Consider the following 19,075-nt stretch of genomic DNA (forward strand, 5'->3'; position numbering starts at 1 on the left):
CAGACAAGCTGGCCTGTGACTATGGACCTACTGCTGAACTTTTCTATCTTGAGGCATGGTTCTCCCACATGTATATGGTACCTCAGTCATTGACACCCAGCCTTTGTCCACAAAGGCCCTCAGACTCCATAGCCCTGAACCTAAAGAACAACTGATGTGACTGGGGGTGCGGGCTGGGCACAGGAAGGTCCATCTGGGCTTCTATCTCTTCCCTAAGCCATTTCACCAGTGCCCTTCTTGCCAAATGTCTTAAGGGCCACTGGAGAAACTCCCTGGCTCACCATCAAGGGGAGTGAACAGGTCAATGCTGGAACCTTAGATGGGAAAGCAAAATGACCTGGATCATCCTCGAAAGCTGCGATTAGGAAAGACCTCCCATTCACATCAAACCTGACCTGATGGGACCAAACACCCTTCGGTGAGTGCCCTCTACTGGCAAGGTCTGTCACTCCAGATATGGCCCACCAATGTTGGTCACCATACTCTTGATGGTCTGGCTGGCTGGAACTTTGTGAAAATACAGACTCCCAAGCCCCTCCCCAGGATAGTGTAATTCAGAAGGTCCAGAGGGAGCCTGGGAATCTTTTTTTTTTTAAGTAGGCTCCACACCCAACATGGAGCCCAAGATGGGGCTTGAACTCACAACCCTGAGATCAAGACCTGAGCCGAGATCAAGAGTTAGATGCTTCACCAACTGAGCCACCCAGACGCCCCTGGGAACCTGTTTCTAAAGAACACCCTAGATGTTTCTGTGCACAGACAGATTTGGGAAATACTGGATAAACATCAGCTATGAAGACAATGTCCCTGCCCTCCCTGACATAGCTTACAATCTGGTGGGAAGGCCAGGCACATTCACGGGGCAATGGTGGCAGGGGAAGCACAGGTGCATCCGGAAAGGCCTCCAGGAGAAAGTAATGTTTACATAGAGACCTGGTGGCTGAGGAGGAACTATTTGGGGGAGTAGATGGGGAAAAGAACCCCAAGCAGAGGGAAGGCAGGTGGGAAGGTGAGGGTGCAGCACGGTAGGGAGCTGAAAGTGGTCAGGTAGGGCTGCAGCGGGGGGGGGGGGGGGGGGGAGGGGGGGGGGGGAGGGGGGGGGGGGGGGGGGGGGGGGGGGGGGGGGGGGGGAGCATGAGAAGAGAGTATAAGGTGAGCTAGCCAGGCAGGTGGAGCCAGAGCTCACAGCGCCTTGTAAGTAATGCTATGTTAAGGGAAACAGGGAGCCACTGAAGGGTTTTAAGCAAAGGAAGAACCTAGCCAGATTTCTGTTTGAAAAGATTCCTCTGCAGACCTTGTTGGTATAGGAGAAGGGCCAGACTGGAGGCAGGAAGATCATCAAAGATGATCTTTTACACAACCTCCTTGTCCAGAAAGGGACAGCCACAGCCATAGAAGCTTGAGAAGTGAATTTGGCCACTCTGGTGTCCAGTCCCCAAAAGTGTCCGCTCCTAGTGGTAGTTTCTGTTGCTCCTGACCTGGGATAGTACCGGGCTGGCCTGGCAGGCTCCGTGGCACAATAAAGTCATCCAGCAATTCCGGGAGTCTTCTTAGCATCCCATAAGAATGCCACTGCCCCACTTCCTTCCGCTCAGTGAGGGCAACGTCTTGGCCCCAGCCTTCTCAGAGACCACAGACAGACAGCTGAGCCCTGAGAGTCGACTTAGAACCACCCAGGCAAAGTGCCCTTTGAGATGGCCTTAAGCAAAGATAGGATTCAGACAAGGAGAGGTGGAAAGTGGGGTATCATGACTGAAGGCTCAGAGGCAGGAGAACAGAGGGCCAGTGTGGATGGGGGAAGTGGGCACAGATTTCAGACATCCTTAGGAAGTCAAATCGATAAGGCCCAACAACCCACTGGATGTATGGGACCAGGACAGCTGGGGCTTGCCTGGGGTCTGGCTCTTTGCAACTGCCTACCTAAAGGGGGGATTAACAGACCCAGGAGGCCCCTGCTCTATGGACAGACGGAAGGTGTTATGGGGCAGATAGGAAGTGGGACTGGGGCAGAGCAAGAGGGAAACAATCTTTTCCTCTGTGGCTGGGGGGGCATTTGGAAGCTGCCTCTCATGTATATGCATATGTGTGAGCATGCATGTGACCCACGCATGCGCATGTGTATGCTTTCACATGTAACCTGTGGCCCCGATTAGACCACCGCCTGCGCTTTGTGCAACCCAGAGGCAGGAGGGCCTGAGAAGGGCCACTTCTCCCAGAGGCCAGGCCAAGCACAACCCTGGCTCAGGATGATACTTTTCCAGGTAAGGGCTGGACTGGACGAGATGCCAGGCCCCTTTCTGCTGTGTTAGAGGGAACGGCTCTCCCTCGAGGCCTTGCAGATCTCCTGGAGCAGTGTGGTGGGGCGTGCCTGGGGCTGCAGGAGGAAGGTGCCTACAGCCCTATTCCTGAGACTTGGGGACAGACACATGCCAGAGGGGGGAACCAGGCAAGCTGGCAAATGAAGAAGGTGGGATAAACACATGGAAGAAATCACTCAGATCTGAATTTGTGTTTGGGGTGAGCAGAAGGTCCAGGCATTTCACTCAGGTCAGGCAGACTTGGGTGGGGATGTGGACCCAGCAGAGCATTGTTGCATTTAACAAATAAAAATACATGTTGCCCTTTGAAATTTGAATTTTGGGTAAATAACAAATAATTGTTAGTATAAATATGTCCCATGCAATATTTGAGATGGTACCCAGTTAAATTTGAATGTCAGATATACAAAGAACAACTTTTTAAAAATAAGTAGGCCCCATACAATATTCCTATTTTATGTGGCAACTCTAAGCCCGGGGGCTCCTGTGAGCATGGAGGAAGTGTGGGTTTAGCCATCAGACAGATCTAATCACAAACCCCTCTCTTAACATTTTGGGTTGGTTTCCTCGCTGTATAGTGTGACTAACCCCCCACCCCTGAGACTGTTTTGAGGTTAAAGGCAGACAAAAGGCCCCAGCATTACCTTCCCTTCTAACAAGGAGGCTGTCCACGGGGGCCCTGGGGACCCAAGGGAGAAACTGGGCATCTGGCAATTATGGGCTCTCCTGGTAGGGTTGGCTGTGAGGACAAAACACCCCCTTCAAAGTGGGCTCCCGAGGGGGCCCAGGGAGGAGCAGGGGAGGCAGCAGGGGAGAAAATGGAGCAGTACTGGCTTCTGTATTCCCCCTTCCCCTCTTGTGGGACATCCATCCCTTCCTCAGGGACCTCTGAACCTTGGGGAGCCCCAAGAAGTCCCCTGTACTCTCTCTCTGCCCCACCCCAAGCAGGATAGGGTGCTCTCTGAAGAAGCTGCCTGACCCTCCTGAGTCAGGCTCAGACTGTCCTGGGGCCCCTCTGGGGCAGGTGGGCCTGGGCTCCCATGCCATCTGGGGGGGGGGGGGGGGGCCAAAGGAGTTTCCAAGCAGCCTGAATTCACCATTTGAGACTAATGGACCTATCTGAGCTGCTCCCCATCTGCAGGTGGGAGAGCCAATCCAGACGGACTTGGGTTTGGCAGGAAGAAAAGAGCAATTATACCAATTAAGCTCTGGAATAAAATCAACCACCCCCAACAGCTCTTCTCTTTCTCCCACGTGGGCCTGGGCTCCTTGAATGATTTCTGACTATAATTCTTACCTGCGGTAATAGGGCAGATTAGCAGGGACCTCACAAGCCAGTTTGGGCTTGCTTGGGCTCTGGGGAAATAGCTTAACCTCTAGAGGGCCAAACTACTCCTCACATTCCCCCAGCCCAGGGCTGAGACTGAGGCGGGGGGTGGGGGGGGGGGGCGGCAGGGAAAGCATGAGTGATGGCTGGGGCGCCTTCCCTCCAAGTCCAAGTCCCAAGGGGCAAGTGGTCTGAAAGTCGCCTGGCCATAGGACATTCCAGAGAGCTAGTGACATGGGGACCTGGTCCCAATGGACTAAAACGAGATCAAGACATAACCGGGAGCAAGTAGCAGCAGAAGAGATTTAGGTTAGACAGCAAGAAGTTGTTCACTGACAGTTACCCAGAAGAACAACAGTGTAAACTCAGAATCACATTATATCAGCTTGAAGGAGACTGGCAGCCCCACTCACTTTATATAAGGAAACTGAAGCTCAGAGAGATAAAGAGAAATGCCCAAAAGGAGTGGCATGCCTGGGACTCAAACTCAGGGCTCCTTTCCATTTCTTTCTACCAGCCTGGCTTCCCTAAAAGGACTGGATGACAGAAAGACAGACACCTCTCTGAGCTGTAGGAAGCATATTTATATTTGAAAACCGAAGTCCCTTACAGCCCACAGAGCATTCGACTGACCTAATGGACCCTTTCTGGAATTTCTTCCTTTTTTTTCTTTTTTATTAAGATTTTATTTATTTGACAGAGAGAAACACAGCAAGAGAGGGAACACAAGCAGGGGGAGTGGGAGAGGGAGAAGGAGGCTTCCCGTGGAGCAGGGAGCAGGCGCCCCAAGGAATTTCTTTCTTTAATCCATCTTATTTCCTACCAGATCTTAGTCAAATACAAGACTAAGACAGAGTCAGGGCTCCTAGTGGACCACCAGCTGACCCATGGATGTCATCAGGTATTCATTGAAAAGGGATCATTCAGGGGTGCCTGGGTGGCTCAGTCATCAAGCATCTGCCTTGGGCTCAGGTCATGATCCCAGGGTCCTGGGATTGAGCCCCGTATCGGGCTCCCTGCTCCGCGAGAAGCCTGCTTCTCCCTCTCCCACTCCCCCTGCTTGTATTCCCTCTCTTGCTGTGTCTCTCTCTGTCAAATAAATAAAATCTTTTTAAAAAATTAAAAATAAATAAAAATAAAAGGGATCATTCATGTGAAGCTCTAAGCCCAGTGCCTGCTACCTAGTACCTGCTCCCTGGACATAGGGTGACTTTGAATCAAAAGGTCAGCATGTCCCAGGGCAGGACCAGGAAGACAGCAGGGAGAAAAGGGTTGGGGGGTGTCTTTCTGTTCTATTACACTCAGGTCCGGTGTGACTTGAGTCCTCTCTCCAGTTCTGAACCACATGATATGAGAAGACATGGTGATTATAGGACAGGATTCTTAGGAGTAGAGAGAGGCTGAAAACCAAGATCCATGAAGATAGATGGGCTTGACGTAGGCTCCGAGGGCTGGGGACATCTGGGGAAGACTCTTGTTTTTCACCTATCTAGAGAGAGAGATGGTGTTTACAGGGCCCCTCCACAATGTGGCCCCCCATCCTAAGAAAGTGTCCCCAGCCAATCTTAGGCTCTGCAGTATCCCTTTCCCTCATCAGCCCATCAGGTTTCTGCAGAGTTGGAAAGGAGGGCCAACGTGCCATTTCAGATGCAGAAGTTCAGAGAGGGGGAGCCCCTGGCCAGCTCTCATCCCATGACCCGGTCACTGAGTTTGGTGGTGCTTCTCTGCTCCAATTCCCACTCCAGCCTAGCTACCTTCTTCTCTCCTTGAAGCTGCTCTCCATTCAGGCCCTCCTAGGCAGGATGGGCTATGTGATTTGTGGAGCCCGACACAAAATGAGACTGGGAAACCCCTATTTAAAAATGATTAAGAATTTCAAGATGGCAAGAGCAGAGCACTAAACCTTCTGAGCTGAGGTCCTGAATAATTGCACAGGGTACACGCCAGTGAAGCCAGTCCTGCTCCCGAGCTCAGAAATCCTCAAAAGCTGTGGGCCAGACCTTCTGTTCTCAATTCCTAATTGTAAGTGTGAGGGTAAGAAAGAGGTTGGGGATGAGGTACCTTGAGGACAAGGGCTGTGTATTTGGCACCCAGTGGTCAACTGGCTGCTCTGAGCAAAACCCAAGCTGGCTTTTCACCTCAGAGCCCCCAGTCCCCCTCCCCCGCCCACACAGGCACAGAGTTGACTTTCAGCAGGACAAGGAGAAGAAAAGAGAGGATGGGGATGGTATGGGGACGGGGGGCATCTCAGGCTCTGGTTGGGGTGGAGAACAGGCAGGGTGGAAAGGAGAGGATATTGAAAATGAAAAAAAGAACAAAAAGCAGCCACTATGGAAATGGTTATTCTGTGGGGAAAATATTCCATGTGGGAGCCGTTCATTGCCCGGAGGGACCAACAGCCCTGACGGAAAGCCTGCCAGGGAAGGTGAGGGTTCCAGCAGGGAGCAGGCTGGCACCTGCAGAGTGGCAAGAAGGTGCCCCCGGGCTTTCCACAGGCAGGAGGCCCTAGCCTCCTGCACCAGCCACCAGTGCCAGCCACCAGCCTCCACAGGGAGGGCCATGGGGCTCTAACAGTGTGGTGGGGGCGGGGCCGGGGTGGGGGGTGCTCCCTCTCTGTAGCATGCCCTGGCCCTGCTTAGGGAGGGCGCCTGGGGACCAGGCAGACTCAACCAGCTTGGGCCCAGTACTCAGGTGCCTTGACCTTTGCACACACTGACACCAGCCCGAGCTCCCTTTGTGGAGACCACAACTCGCCTCCTGTGAAGGCCCTTTGTGGTTCCCTGAGGGATTCCATAAAGTCTCTATGGGCCCCAAATATCTCCCCACTACCCATCAGGTTGCCTGAAATGCCCCTCAGTTACTTTAGTCTCAACTCAATCACCAAGTGTCCTTCCTTTGGTCTTGAATTCAATCGGATTGGATTTAGTTCAATCAAAAAGGATTAAAAAATTCAATCCGGTGGATTGGATTAAATCCACTAAACATTCACTGAATACCTACTGCTAGGCCAGCATTGTGCTCAGTGCTGGGATTCAAACAAGCATAACACAGAGTCCCTCTTCAGAGAAGCTCTCAGACTATTTACTTTATTATTTAATAAGACAATATAAAAACTTTTGCTAACATTTATTGAGAGTTAGCTGATTGCCAAGTGTGCTCAGCATTTTATATATATTCTCATATTTAACCTCCACCCCAGTCCGATGGAGTAGGAATCTTATTATCCCCATCTTACATGTAGAAAAGGAGGCACATAGAGGTGAAGCCATTTGTTTGACTCCAAAGCCTGTGCCTTTAAACTCACAACTATGCATACTTCAGTCAAGTGTATGGAAAATGCTCTGGAAGCTGGGTCCCACTCTTTCCTCCTGTGGGAAACCCAGAAGACTGCACAGAGGAGGTGACAGTTGAGCTGGCTCCCAAGGGGGGAGTAGGAGTTTTCTGAAGAGGCAGTATTAGAGGCAAGGCAAAAAGAACAGCAAAAGCAAAACCACAGAGGCAGGGAAGGTATCTGGTGGTGCCTAGTCAATGATGTCAAAGTGAGTGAGAAGGATCCAGAGATGAGACAGTCAAAACTGGAAAGGGGCAGATTATAGCGGGTCACAGGTTAAACTGGCATTTTCAGAAGATCACTGAGGCTCCTGTGTTGAGATTGGATTGGGAGGGATCGGTGAAGGCAGATGGCAGGGAAACAGTTGGGAGGCTGTCTCAAGTACAGAATTCAAAGATGTCTCCTTATGAAAAAGGAAGGCTCTTGGAGGACAGGGCCCAGGAGAACAGAAAGAGTACAGAGAGGGGAGGTGTGAGGCACTAGGTAAAAGCAAGCTTAGTTTTCCAAGGCTGTCAGGCCAGGAACTCTGATGTACATGCCTCACACCCCTCAGCTGTGTAGAACAGACGGGTCCAGGGTCAGCTGCATAATTCTAGAAGTCTTGCCAATGCTGCTCATGTGCTGGGGGACGTCAGACTGCCCCGTTACCCTGATCCCCTAGCTCAGGCAGGCTGTGGGAGGTGAGTGGTAGGGAAGTCCACGCTTTGCCTCAGCCCACACCTTTTATTCCTGTCCTAGGATGGTAAAGGGTCAGGGGCGGGAAAAGGGAGAAGCTAGGTAACCTTAAACCACCTTCACATGGCCATCACTCTGTCCAGGTTTATTGATGAGGCTTCCCCTTAGCAAGATGTGAACATCAGCACTTGCCCTGAAAGGTCCTTTCCAGTCAATGAAAAGAAATTTCCTATCTAAGGAGAGCAGTCAGTGGAGGCTCTGAGAGAGCTGACAGTTTGGAGCTATAGCCAGAAAAGGTGTTGACAGTGTATCTTCATTAGAAGTAGCAACCAAGCCTTGAAGCCAAGCGATCGAACTCCAGACCCAGTTCTAGGAGCTTCCCTTCACACATCTTCTCTGTGCAAGGCAGTGACGTGTACATAGTCTGGGCAGCTAACGAATTCCCAGACCCATGATTCCTCCATCTTGGGGGCTGTAAGTCTCTGGTCTCTTCTAAGATAGTACTGTTCAATAGGGTTTTCTGTGATGAGAGAAATGTTCAATATCCACAATGTCCAAAATGGTAGCCACTAGGCACATGTGGCTGTTGAACACTTGAAATGTAGCTGGTGTGGCTGAGGAACTGCATTTTTTAATTTATTTAGTTTTAATTGACACACACGCTTAGTGGCTGCCATACTGGATGACACGGCTCTAAGAAGTTAGTTAGGCTCAATGCAGGACATTAGGGAGACAGACACGGAATGAGATTTGGTTCCTGCCTATGGGAGCTTACAGTCTAGCAGTGAAGATGAATAAATAAAATACCAATTGTGATGCAGTGTGTGTGTGTGTGTGTGAGAGAGAGAGAGAAACAGAGACAGAGAGAATGAGAGAGAGAGAGAGAGAATCTGTGTGTGGCGTACACCAAGAGTTGGGGGAACAAGAAGAAGAGTGTGCAGAAGGGTGTGAATCATTCATCCAAGGAAGGGAAGGGAGGACAGGTTTCCCAGAAGAGGTATATTTGTACTAGACCTTGACAAAATAACTGAATTTTCACCGAGTAGATAAGGAACAAGCATCTCTGGCAGAGAGAGGAGTGCGGGCAAAGGTGCTGATCCAAGTACAAGTGAACTAGCTGCCTGTGCCAGGAGCCAGGACTTGAACAAGATGGGATAAGTAGTTGGGAAGAAAATGTGCTAGTCCTTGGGGGGCTTTATGAATCTGAACTTTAACTTGTAGGCACCTAGAGGGTGTAGGCATTTCTCAGCTGAGGTTAAGAGACAAAACTCTGGTTGGGGAAGGGAGGCTGGCAAAGGTCTTGTGCCTCTGGATGCCCAGAGCTCTTGCTTTCAGACAGGTCTCTTTCCCTTCTCTGGGTTCAGTTTCTTCACCTGCAAAGGGAGGGTTAGCTTTAAGTGTCTTTCTCACTCTGTCCTTCTAGGTGTCTATACCTTCTTTGGACAAGTCTTCTGTGTTATATCCCTGTGTACTCTTAAGACAGGGACTTACTGGGCAGGCCATTGTATAAGCATGTGGCGTCATGCAGAGGCTTAGGGCAGCCAATCCCCACCCCCATGACCCACAAGCATTTTAAGATGACTAAAATTTTACTTATTAGTAAATATTCCTTTTTAGATGTAGAAGTTGCCTATTAATATTTTTTTTTAATCTGGCAAGTATTATTAGGTAGACTTTTAACGGAGAACAGCTTTTTGAGAGAAACTTCTGGAAACGGGACACAGACTTGGAATGCAAGGAGCTTTGGGCCAGAGAGAGGTCTAGGTGGGAGAAAGGCTAAGGCCAAATTTGTACCTTTGAGCAAGTTTACCAAGCTCCCACTCTGATTGCTTTTCTCTCCATTAGACTGGAAGTTCCCTGAGGGCATGGGCTTTGTCCTCTCCCTGAAACTGGCCCACAGTGGGCATTCAATCTGTGGGGTTTTTTTTGTTTTGTTTTGTTTTTTTAAAGATTTTTTATTTATTTATTTGACAGAGAGAGAGACAGCAAGAGAAGGAACACAAGCAGGGGGAGTGGGAGAGGGAGAAGCAGGCCTCCTGCCGAGCAGGGAGCCCAATGCGGGGCTCGATCCCAGGACCCTGGGATCATGACCTGAGCCGAAGGCAGATGCTTAACGACTGAGCCACCCAGGCGCCCCTGCGGTGGGGGGAGGGGGTTTAATTGATGAAATCATGAGTGCTTCCAGCACTGCTCAGGGAACTACCTGCTGAGAAGAGGCCACCAGTCAAAGAAGTGAGAGCTGAGAGGGACCCCACTCAACCAAGAGAAAAGGAATAATCATCCAAGGTCAGAGAGTGAATAAATAGTAGAGCCAAAGAAGGTTTTTGACTTTGAGTCCAGCGTTTATTTCTCTCCTGCCTTTGTTCACCTGGGAGAAGGTGTTCATCAACCTCTGCCCCCAGAGAGAGTGCCATGAGGACAGTTTCCCAGAGACCGCATGAAGGAGGATGGCTGCTCCCCTCCCTATGTTGCTGGCTGAGGTCTTAAGAAGAGCTTGGTCTCCAAGTGCCATTTCCAGCAGGGTCCAACATTTGGTCCCATCCCTTGGGTCCTAGCCATGCCTCTACCCACCTAGAACCCATCACCAGGCCCTCACAGAGTGTGCATGAGTTCTGACAGTCCAGAAATGAAAACTCTCGGGAGTTGGAACCAGAACACTCTGGGGTGGATGGATGGATGGATGGGTCCCATGGTGACAGAGAGCATGGGGAGCAGAGAACCCTGACTGAGCCACCAGAAGTTCAGAGAACTCAAGCTTCCCTGCAGGGGGCAGGGGGTGGGGTTGATGGAGGCTTCAATTAATCTGTGTGTTCCTGCTCATGACTGAAGGGGAAAGGGCAGCTCAGAGCTACAGCAACGCTTTTCCTTCCTTTTCCCTAGACAGGGGAAGGTCTGAGTTTGTTGGAGGAAAGTGATTTCATCAGTTCTGATTTATGCCACCTAATAAGATCCTTCCCCTCTCACTGTCAGCCTTTCAACAGATCAAAGGTGGGATATTAAAACGAAGGCAATTTCAACTGGTTCTCCAGGCTATGCTAATGCCCAATCACCCTTTCTCTCCATATGTCAGGAGAGTTGATGGATGTGCAAGAACCCCAGGAGGCAGGGAAGGCGCTTCCTTTGTATACATCAAAGGATGATACCTGAGCATTCCTCCAAATCATTCCTTGTGTTTTAATCGGCAGCAATATATAAAAATAACTACCCACCCTTCCAGGAGGGAGGCAGGGACAAGACTCTGTATAGCCTTTATGAGCTTCCCCTGAAGACACAGACCTACAGATCTGGGCAGAAGGCCAGCTTTGTGGGTGACGATCCCGGAATTCTCTCGGGTGGGGACTACAAAAAGCCATCTCATCCATCCCCCAGCCTCTAGCCATTGGATTCCAGACATCAGGCTGGCTTCTGGGGACCTTCCTGGGCTGTCTGGGATGTGTTTGAGAGCTGGGTCCTGTGGTTGCCTGGGGCCTGGATGCCTGCCCTTGGCAAAAGGCAGCTGTGGTCAGTGGAGGAAGAGGCAGATAGGGATTTTCCCAACTTGTCTCTCCAAAGAGGAGGCAGTGATGTCAGAGGTTTAGGGAATATAAGCAACATCACAGCACTTTGAAGATACTTAAAGGCCATGCCAGCAGATTCTGCAGTAATAGGTACCACGGGAAACCAAGCCACGTATTAATACTTTAAATGTACCATGGTAAGAGGAGGAGAAGGAAAGGAAAAAGTCTGTATCAGATCTGGCTTCCTTAACACAGGGTTCCAGTCCTTCCCACAGTCTGTTTTCTCCTTCCTCATTTCTAGGGGCTCCCAAGCTCCCTGTGGACCAGTATGAGAACTAGGGAGGTTATGGATATGTGGTTTCAATCCTCTCCTCCCCAACCTCCCTACTTCCCATCAGTCTACCTATCCACCCATCCATCCATCCATCCACCCATCCATCTGTCCCTCCCTCCATCCATCCATTCATTCACACAGACTAGAGAACCCCTCCCTCCCCCGATGGGATGGGTGTGATCTTGTCTTTCTCTTGATCAGAATCATCCATGGCTTCCAGTAAACTCCAAACCCTTTAAGCTTGGGTTTCAAGATTCCTTTCCTGGAATGACTCTCTCACTAGCCTCATTTCTCCAAAGGTCCCCCCCTCTCCATTGCATCTGGGAAATATGCCTCTCTGCCTCCCTCCTTGTCCCAGAGTTCATGGTTTATTGATCTCTGTACCTTTGAAAGGGTGGTGCCACTGTTTGAAATATGCTTCTCCCTCCTCTCTTCAAAGCTCTACTTAAAAATCCTCTTCTTCAGGAGCCTCCTGACCTAACCCCACATGGTGCCGGTCCTTCCTATACTCATCATCTTCTCAGTCCTTCCTGATTGATCTGTAGGTACTCACTGTACTCCAACTCCATACTAAAATCACTGATACAGGGAGACTAGCCATAATCCCTCTCCTCTGGCCTAGAAGGGAAATGAAAGAAACAAGTAAAACACACTCAAGTTGTCTTCAGTTCAAATGGAGGAAAACTTAGCCACTGTTTCACTAAAACACCTGTGAAGACACAGAAAAAAAGGATGAAAACTTAGACCTTAACCAAAAGCAACACTTAACCTGGATCTGACACCTCTGCTAGCTCTGAGGTCCATGGAACCAAGTCCTCCTTCCCCATCTATTCTGAATCAGAATCCAGAAAACTGGACAGCCATGTTCCTATACTGTGTGAACAATGCTTGCTGAGGTAGCAAATGTACTATCTACCACCACCACCCTAACCCCTATTTCTAGATTTACCCAGAGATTTCAACTCCCTGAAAATAATATGGCAGGAAGGTGGAGAGAAGGATTGGAAGTGACTTCTTCATCCTGGGAGGTGAGTGTCCCCAAGGCAAGGACCATCCTGTGGCAGATAGAGGGCAGCCTTAGCGGTCATGCATCTTGAGACAGAGCTCCACAGTAGCATCACCTAAGGAGCTTCCTAAAACCACGGTGCCTGGGCCTATCCCTAGAATTTCTGAGTCCATTTGTTCAGGGTGAGGCCTAAACATATTATCACTTAAAATTTCCTCCAGTGATTCTAATGTTCAGCCAGGGTAGCAAACCACTGGTGTAGGCTTTCCTATGGTCCTTGGTTGAGCGAATCAGAGAACTCTTCCCTGGGTGAGGACTAAGATTCCACTGCAGGACACCAGAGCTACATCAGATGAGTATTTGCTGAGATGCTACAAATTGGCCTGGGAATTGTACACACCAACCTGCTTTCCATCTGTGCATCTGAGAAGCTGACTGAACTAGCACCAGGAGGCTAGAAAGCAAAACAGTGTAACTCACATGACCTCCCTAGTGACAATTACTGCACCTAAATAAAATTTACTCTCTTCAAAGATAAGGAGAAAAAGCACAAACTCCAAGAGATATTTGTTAACCCATGTTCATAGCATTATTCACAAGAGCCAAAGGTGGAAGCAATCCAAGTATCTATTGATGGATGAATGGATAAATCAATATGGTATATGCGTATACACATACAATGAAATATCATTCAGCTGTAAAATGGAAAGAAATTCTGACCTACCCTACACCATAAATGAACCTTGGAGACATTATGCTATGTGAAATACAGGGTCACACTTATATGAGAGCTACCTAGAGCAATAAATTCATAGGCAGGAAGTAGAGTGGCGGTTGCCAGGGATTGGGTGGGGGGGCGGAGGAAACGTGGAGTTAGTGTTTAATGGGCACAGAGTTTCAGTTTTGCAAGATGAAAAGAAGTCTGTGGATGGATGCTGGTGATGGTTACACAGCACTGTGAATGTACTCCATGCCACTAAACTATATACTTAAATACGGTTAAGATGGCAAATTTTATATGTATTTTGCCATATTCCTTTAAATGCATTTTTTTCAAAAGATAAAGAAAATTTTTAAAACACTTTTTAAAAAAATTCTGAAGAACAAAAAAGTGGTAATAGCATCTAAAAGCCCAGAAAAAGATCAAATCTCTGAAAATAATTTATGACCAGAATGAGAAAAAAAAAAAAAAGTAGAAGTTTTTTTGGCATCCTCAATAAGGTACAGGAAATTATGACCTCTATGAAATAGGAGCAAAAATCCAAAGGAAAAAAAAAGCTGAGACAGAAGAACAACAGCATAAAATGGGAAAAAATAAAGGTAAATGTGAAAGACAAGTTGAAATGCAAAGGGAGCCTGGTGGGATGTGGGAATGTTGCAAGGGACGTAAAGTTGAAAGAGCAAAATTCAGATTTGCTTTGCGGGTAATAAAAGCAGAACCGGCACCACAGAAAACTGATTCAGCAACGGGGAGAATAAACATGAGACCCGATCTTTGAAGTCAAAATAAAAGATGAAAGTTATGAAAATAAGGAGAGATAAATAGGAGAGAGAATTGAATTTGAGCTTAAGAACTATAGGTATTCCCGAGGATTAAAGCCAGAGTGAATGGAGCAGAAGACAAGATAGCTCTACCTGAGGGGAAGAAACAAGACAAAACACTTTGAGGCTGAAAAAGTATATTGTTAAAAAGTGTTTATCGTGTTTCAGGTAAACTGAATGAAAAGAAATTCATAGCTAGTCATATTCTGGCAAAATTTTTAATTGTAAAGAAGAAATTAGGAACATTATCGAAGACTTTACTTCTCAAAAAAAGGTCTGGGACCAGACAATTTATCAGTGACTTCTTCCAAACTTACAAGTACAAAATAACTTCATGCTTTATAAACTGTTGCAGGAACAGAAAAAGCTAGAATGATACTCAATTCACTCTTCGAACTCAGTTTAGCCGAACAGCAAAAGCTATCAATGAAAGCACAGAAAATAAGCTATAGATCATTCTCATTTATGAATATTTTATTATAACACTGGCAACAAATAATATAATAAGAATAATCTACCATCTACCACTATGAGGATAGGGAAATTCCAAGAATACTATAATAATTAAAATAATGAATTATATTACAGTATAATGGGTTCAGTATATATAACCTTAGTATATACTGAAAAGTCACTCAGTAACATCCCCAAATCCTAATTTTAAAGACTTAAAATATTGAAATAGAGGAATGTTTTCTCAAAATGATAAGTACTACTTATGTTAAAGAGTATCAAGCATCATAGTCTATGGAGAAATCTTAGAGATTTTCCTATTAAAATCCAGAACAAGATAAATATGTTCATTGAAAATTCTGATTCACTCATAAGATGGAAAACAGAAATAAGAGCTATACTTATTATTTGTAAATAACATGAGATAGCTCCAAATCCAAGAGAACCAATGGTAAAACCCTTAAGACTAATAAAAGAATTCAATAAAGTGACCAGATACAAATGGAGGGGTATTACACAATATTTTCCTAAATTCCAACAACAAACAGAGGAGATAATGCTGAAAACATCTCCTTTACATTACTAATAGCCCCTAAAATAAAACTCATGAACAGGGGCACTGGGTGGTTCAGTCAGTTAAGCGTCTGACTTCGGCTCAGGTCATGATCTTGGGGTCCTGTGATCGAGCCCTGTGATCGATCCCCACCCCCCCATCAGGCTCCCCGCTCAGTGGAGAGTCTGCTTCTCCCTCTCCCTCTGACCCTCCCCCAACTCATGTGAGAGCTTGCTCTCTCTCTCTCAAATAAATGAAATCTTAAAAAAAAAGCTCATGAACAAACAAAACACAATAAATATTGTAGAATAATTCTAGCAAGAAATACATGGGTCTTTAACAAAAAAAACACAAAAAGATTACTGAGATGTATAAAAGATGTTTTGAATTAAGAGAAATAAGTCCTGTATGAGAATAAATTTTATAAATATGTAAATTGTCTACAATTCAACTTACAGATTTAATGTCTTTCCAACTAAGATCCCAATGGGATTTTTTTTGGCAGGGGTTGGGGGTACCTTCGCAAAATAAAACTAAAGTTCATGTCATAAAATAAATAGATGAGAAAAATATAACTGAAAAATAGACTAGAACTTCCCCTATCAAACATTAAAATACCTAATAAGAAGCTATTAGAATAAATGAGTATAGCAAGATTGCAGGTTATAAGATCAATATATGAAAATCAATTATATTTCTACACACTTACAATGAACAATCCAAAAATGAAATTAAGATAATTCCACTTACAAAAGTATCAACAAGAATAAAATACTCCGGAATAAATTTAACAAAAAGTACCAGATCTATACTCTGAAAACCATAAAACATTGTTAAAAGAAATTAAAGAATATGTAAATAAATGGAAAGACATCTCATATTCATGGGTTGGAAGACTTCATATTGTTTAGATGACACTACTCACCAAATTAATCTACAGATTCAACACAACGCCTATTAAACTCCCGATGTGCTTTTTTTTTTTTTTTAGAAAGTGACAAACTGAGGGGCACCTGGGTGGCTCAGTCAGTTAAGTGGCTGACTCTTGGCTTCAGCTTAGGTCATGATCTTGGGTTGTGAGATTGAGTCTCCATCAGGTTCCATGCTGGGCAGAGGAACCTGCTTGGAATTCTCTCTCTCCCTCTCCCTCTGCCTCTCCCTTCTCCCCCTCTCTAAAAAAAAGAAAAGAAAAGAAATTCATAATCTGATCCTAAAATTCATATGGAAATGCAAGCAAGCCAGAATATCCAAAACGATCTCTAAAAAGAACAAAATTGGAGAACTCACACTTCCCAGTTTCGAAATTTACTACAAAGCTACAGTAATCAAGACTGTAGAGCACTGGCATTAGGACAGACATACAGATCAACTGAATGAAACTGAGAGTCCAAAAATAAATTCATACTTTAATGGACAGTTAATATCAACAAGGGTGCTAAAACAGTTCAACAGGAGAAAGAATAAGCTTTTCAAAGGATAGTCTTTGGGGTGATGAAAATGTTGTGTTGGAACATCTGGCTTTCTATATGCAAAAGAGTAAAGTTGGACCTTTACCTCACACCATATACAAAAATTAACTCAAAACAGATCAAAGATCTAAAACTCTATAAAACTCTTAGAAGAAAACATAGACAAAAATCTTCCTGACTTTGGATTAGGCAATAGTTCACCAAAAGAATAAGAAACAAAAGAAAAAACAGACAACTTTGACTTCATCAAAATGAAAAGCTTTTGTTCTTCAAAGGACACTATCAAGAAAATGGAGGGGCGCCTGGGTAGCTCAGCTGGTCAAGCATCTGACTCTTGATTTCAGCTCAGATCATGATCTCAGAGTTGTGAGATGGAGCCCCAAGGTGGGCTCCTCGCTCAGCAGGGAGTCTTCTTGAGATTTTCTCTCTCTCCCTCTCCCTCTGCCCCTCCCAGCTCTCTTGTACTCTCTCTCTCTAAAATAAATAAATAAAGTTTAAAAAAAAAAAGAAAATGGAAAGACAAGCCACAGAACAGGAGAAAATATTTTCAAATTATAGATCTGATAAGGGACTTGTATCTAGAATATATAAAGAACTGTTACAGCTCAACAATAAAAAAAAAGACAACCCAATCAAAAATGGGCCAAGGATCTGAGTAGCCATTTCTCCAAACAAGATAAACAAATTGCCAACAGGCATGTGAAAAAATACTTAATCTCATTAGTCACTACAGAAATGTAAATCAAAACCACAATGAGGGGTGCCTGGGTGGCTCAGTCATTAAGCATCTGCCTTCGGCTCAGGTCATGATCCCAGGGTCCTGGGATTGAGTCCCACATCGGGCTCCCTGCTTGGCGGGAAGCCTGCTTCTCCCTCTCCCACTCTCCCTGCTTGTGTTCCCTCTCTCGCTGTTAAAAAAAAATAAAAATAAAATCTTTTTTGAAAAAAACACCTCAATGAGATACCGCCTCACCCATGAGGATGACTATAATCGAAAAGACAGTAACAGGTGTTGACAAGGATGTAGAGAAATCAGAACCCTCATACCATGCTGGTGGGAATGTAAGATGGGTAGCCACTTCAGAAAATAGCTTGGCAGTTCTTCAAAAAGTTGTGCGTAGAGTTACCATATGACCCAGAAAGTGCACTCCTAGTTAAATACTCAAGATAAATGAAAACATATGTCTACACAATGTTCATAGCTGCATTATTCATGATAACCGAACCGTAGAAACAACCCAATGTCCATCAGCTTGATGAATAGGTAAACAAAATGTGTTATAGCCATACAATGGAATATTTTTCAGCCACAAAAAGAAATGAAGTATTGATTACATGCCTGGATAAAGAGACGGATGAGTCCTGAAAACATCATGCTGAAAGAAGCCAGACACAAAAAGCAACCTATTGTATGATTCTATTTATATGAAATGTCCAGAACAGACAAATCCAGAGAGAAAGTGGATTAGCACTTGTCAGGGGCTGGGGGGAGGGAAATAGGGAAAAACTGCTAATGAGTCATGAAAATGCCTTGGAATTAGATAGCCTGATAGATGCGCAAGTTTGCCAATACACTAAAACCCACCAAACTGTCCACTTTATAAGGGTGAATTTTATGCTATGTGAACTATATCTCAATTTTCAAAACTATTTAAACCTAAAATAATTACACTGGTGCTCTATTAGTACAATCTTGAAGAAAACAACAGAACAGATCCCAAATAACTTGTAAAGATTTAACGTATCATAAAAGAAGCACGTCTGTTTATAAGAACATGTGTGTTCATAGAGAAATACACAGAAATGTTAACAAGCATTGTGTCTGGGTGGTAGCCTTGTGGGTGATTTTTATTTTCTTTTTCTTTTTTGTATTTTCTAAATTTTCTACAATGAGTCAGAACAAAAATAAACATGTTTTTTTAAAAAACAAAGTGCGTCAATGTATAATTAAGTCCCAGGCTCCGGAGTGCTGAGATGAGGGAGGCCAGCAAGGGAGCTCTCCGCGGAGCCGGCACGGGGAAGGGCTCTGGGGAAGGAAAGATCGGAGAGCCAGCAATGGAAGGAGACTCACAGCTTCATGTCACCTCTGTGTCTCACCTTTTCCCTGGATCTTCTACCCACACCATCACCAGGCCCCGGCAATGGAATCTCAAGGCTGCGCCCCCTCCTCTTGAGCCCAGGGTCATTGTTGTGGCCTAGGCCCTATCCTGCAGTGGCCTCCTAACTGGCCTCACTGTCCCCCCTTCAGCTAGGTCCACTGTGCCCTCTTAAAGGCATAGGTTCGTCTCCATGAGAACCCTGCAGTGGCCTCCACTACCTCTGAGACAGTCCCTGGCTGGCCGTCGAAGGCTCCAGACCTCTCTACGTGTCTTCTCCCAGGCAGGCTGGCTCGTGGTGCTGCAAGCTAGGAAAGCTAGGCCTGTCCCAAGCAGAGCTGCCGTTCCCTGAATCCAGCGTTACACCTCCCATGCCTCCGATCCACTGCCTCCACACTTTGCTCAGGCTCCTCCCCTCCCAGCAAAAAGCTGTCCTTGGACCTCCACCTGTCCACCTTTTAGCCTACCTTCAAA

At 46.1% G+C, this 19,075-nt stretch overlaps 1 protein-coding gene across 1 annotated transcript in view; it reads right to left on the minus strand.

Moving 5' to 3' along the window:
* LGR6 (leucine rich repeat containing G protein-coupled receptor 6) overlaps positions 1-19,075 on the minus strand; it is a 120,673-nt gene that overhangs the window by 45,626 nt on the left and 55,972 nt on the right. The gene's annotated exons all lie outside the window — the stretch shown is intronic.

This window comes from Phoca vitulina, unplaced genomic scaffold (assembly GCF_004348235.1).
Source record: "Phoca vitulina isolate PV1807 unplaced genomic scaffold, GSC_HSeal_1.0 scaffold26, whole genome shotgun sequence".
Classification (NCBI taxonomy): Eukaryota; Metazoa; Chordata; class Mammalia; order Carnivora; family Phocidae; genus Phoca; species Phoca vitulina.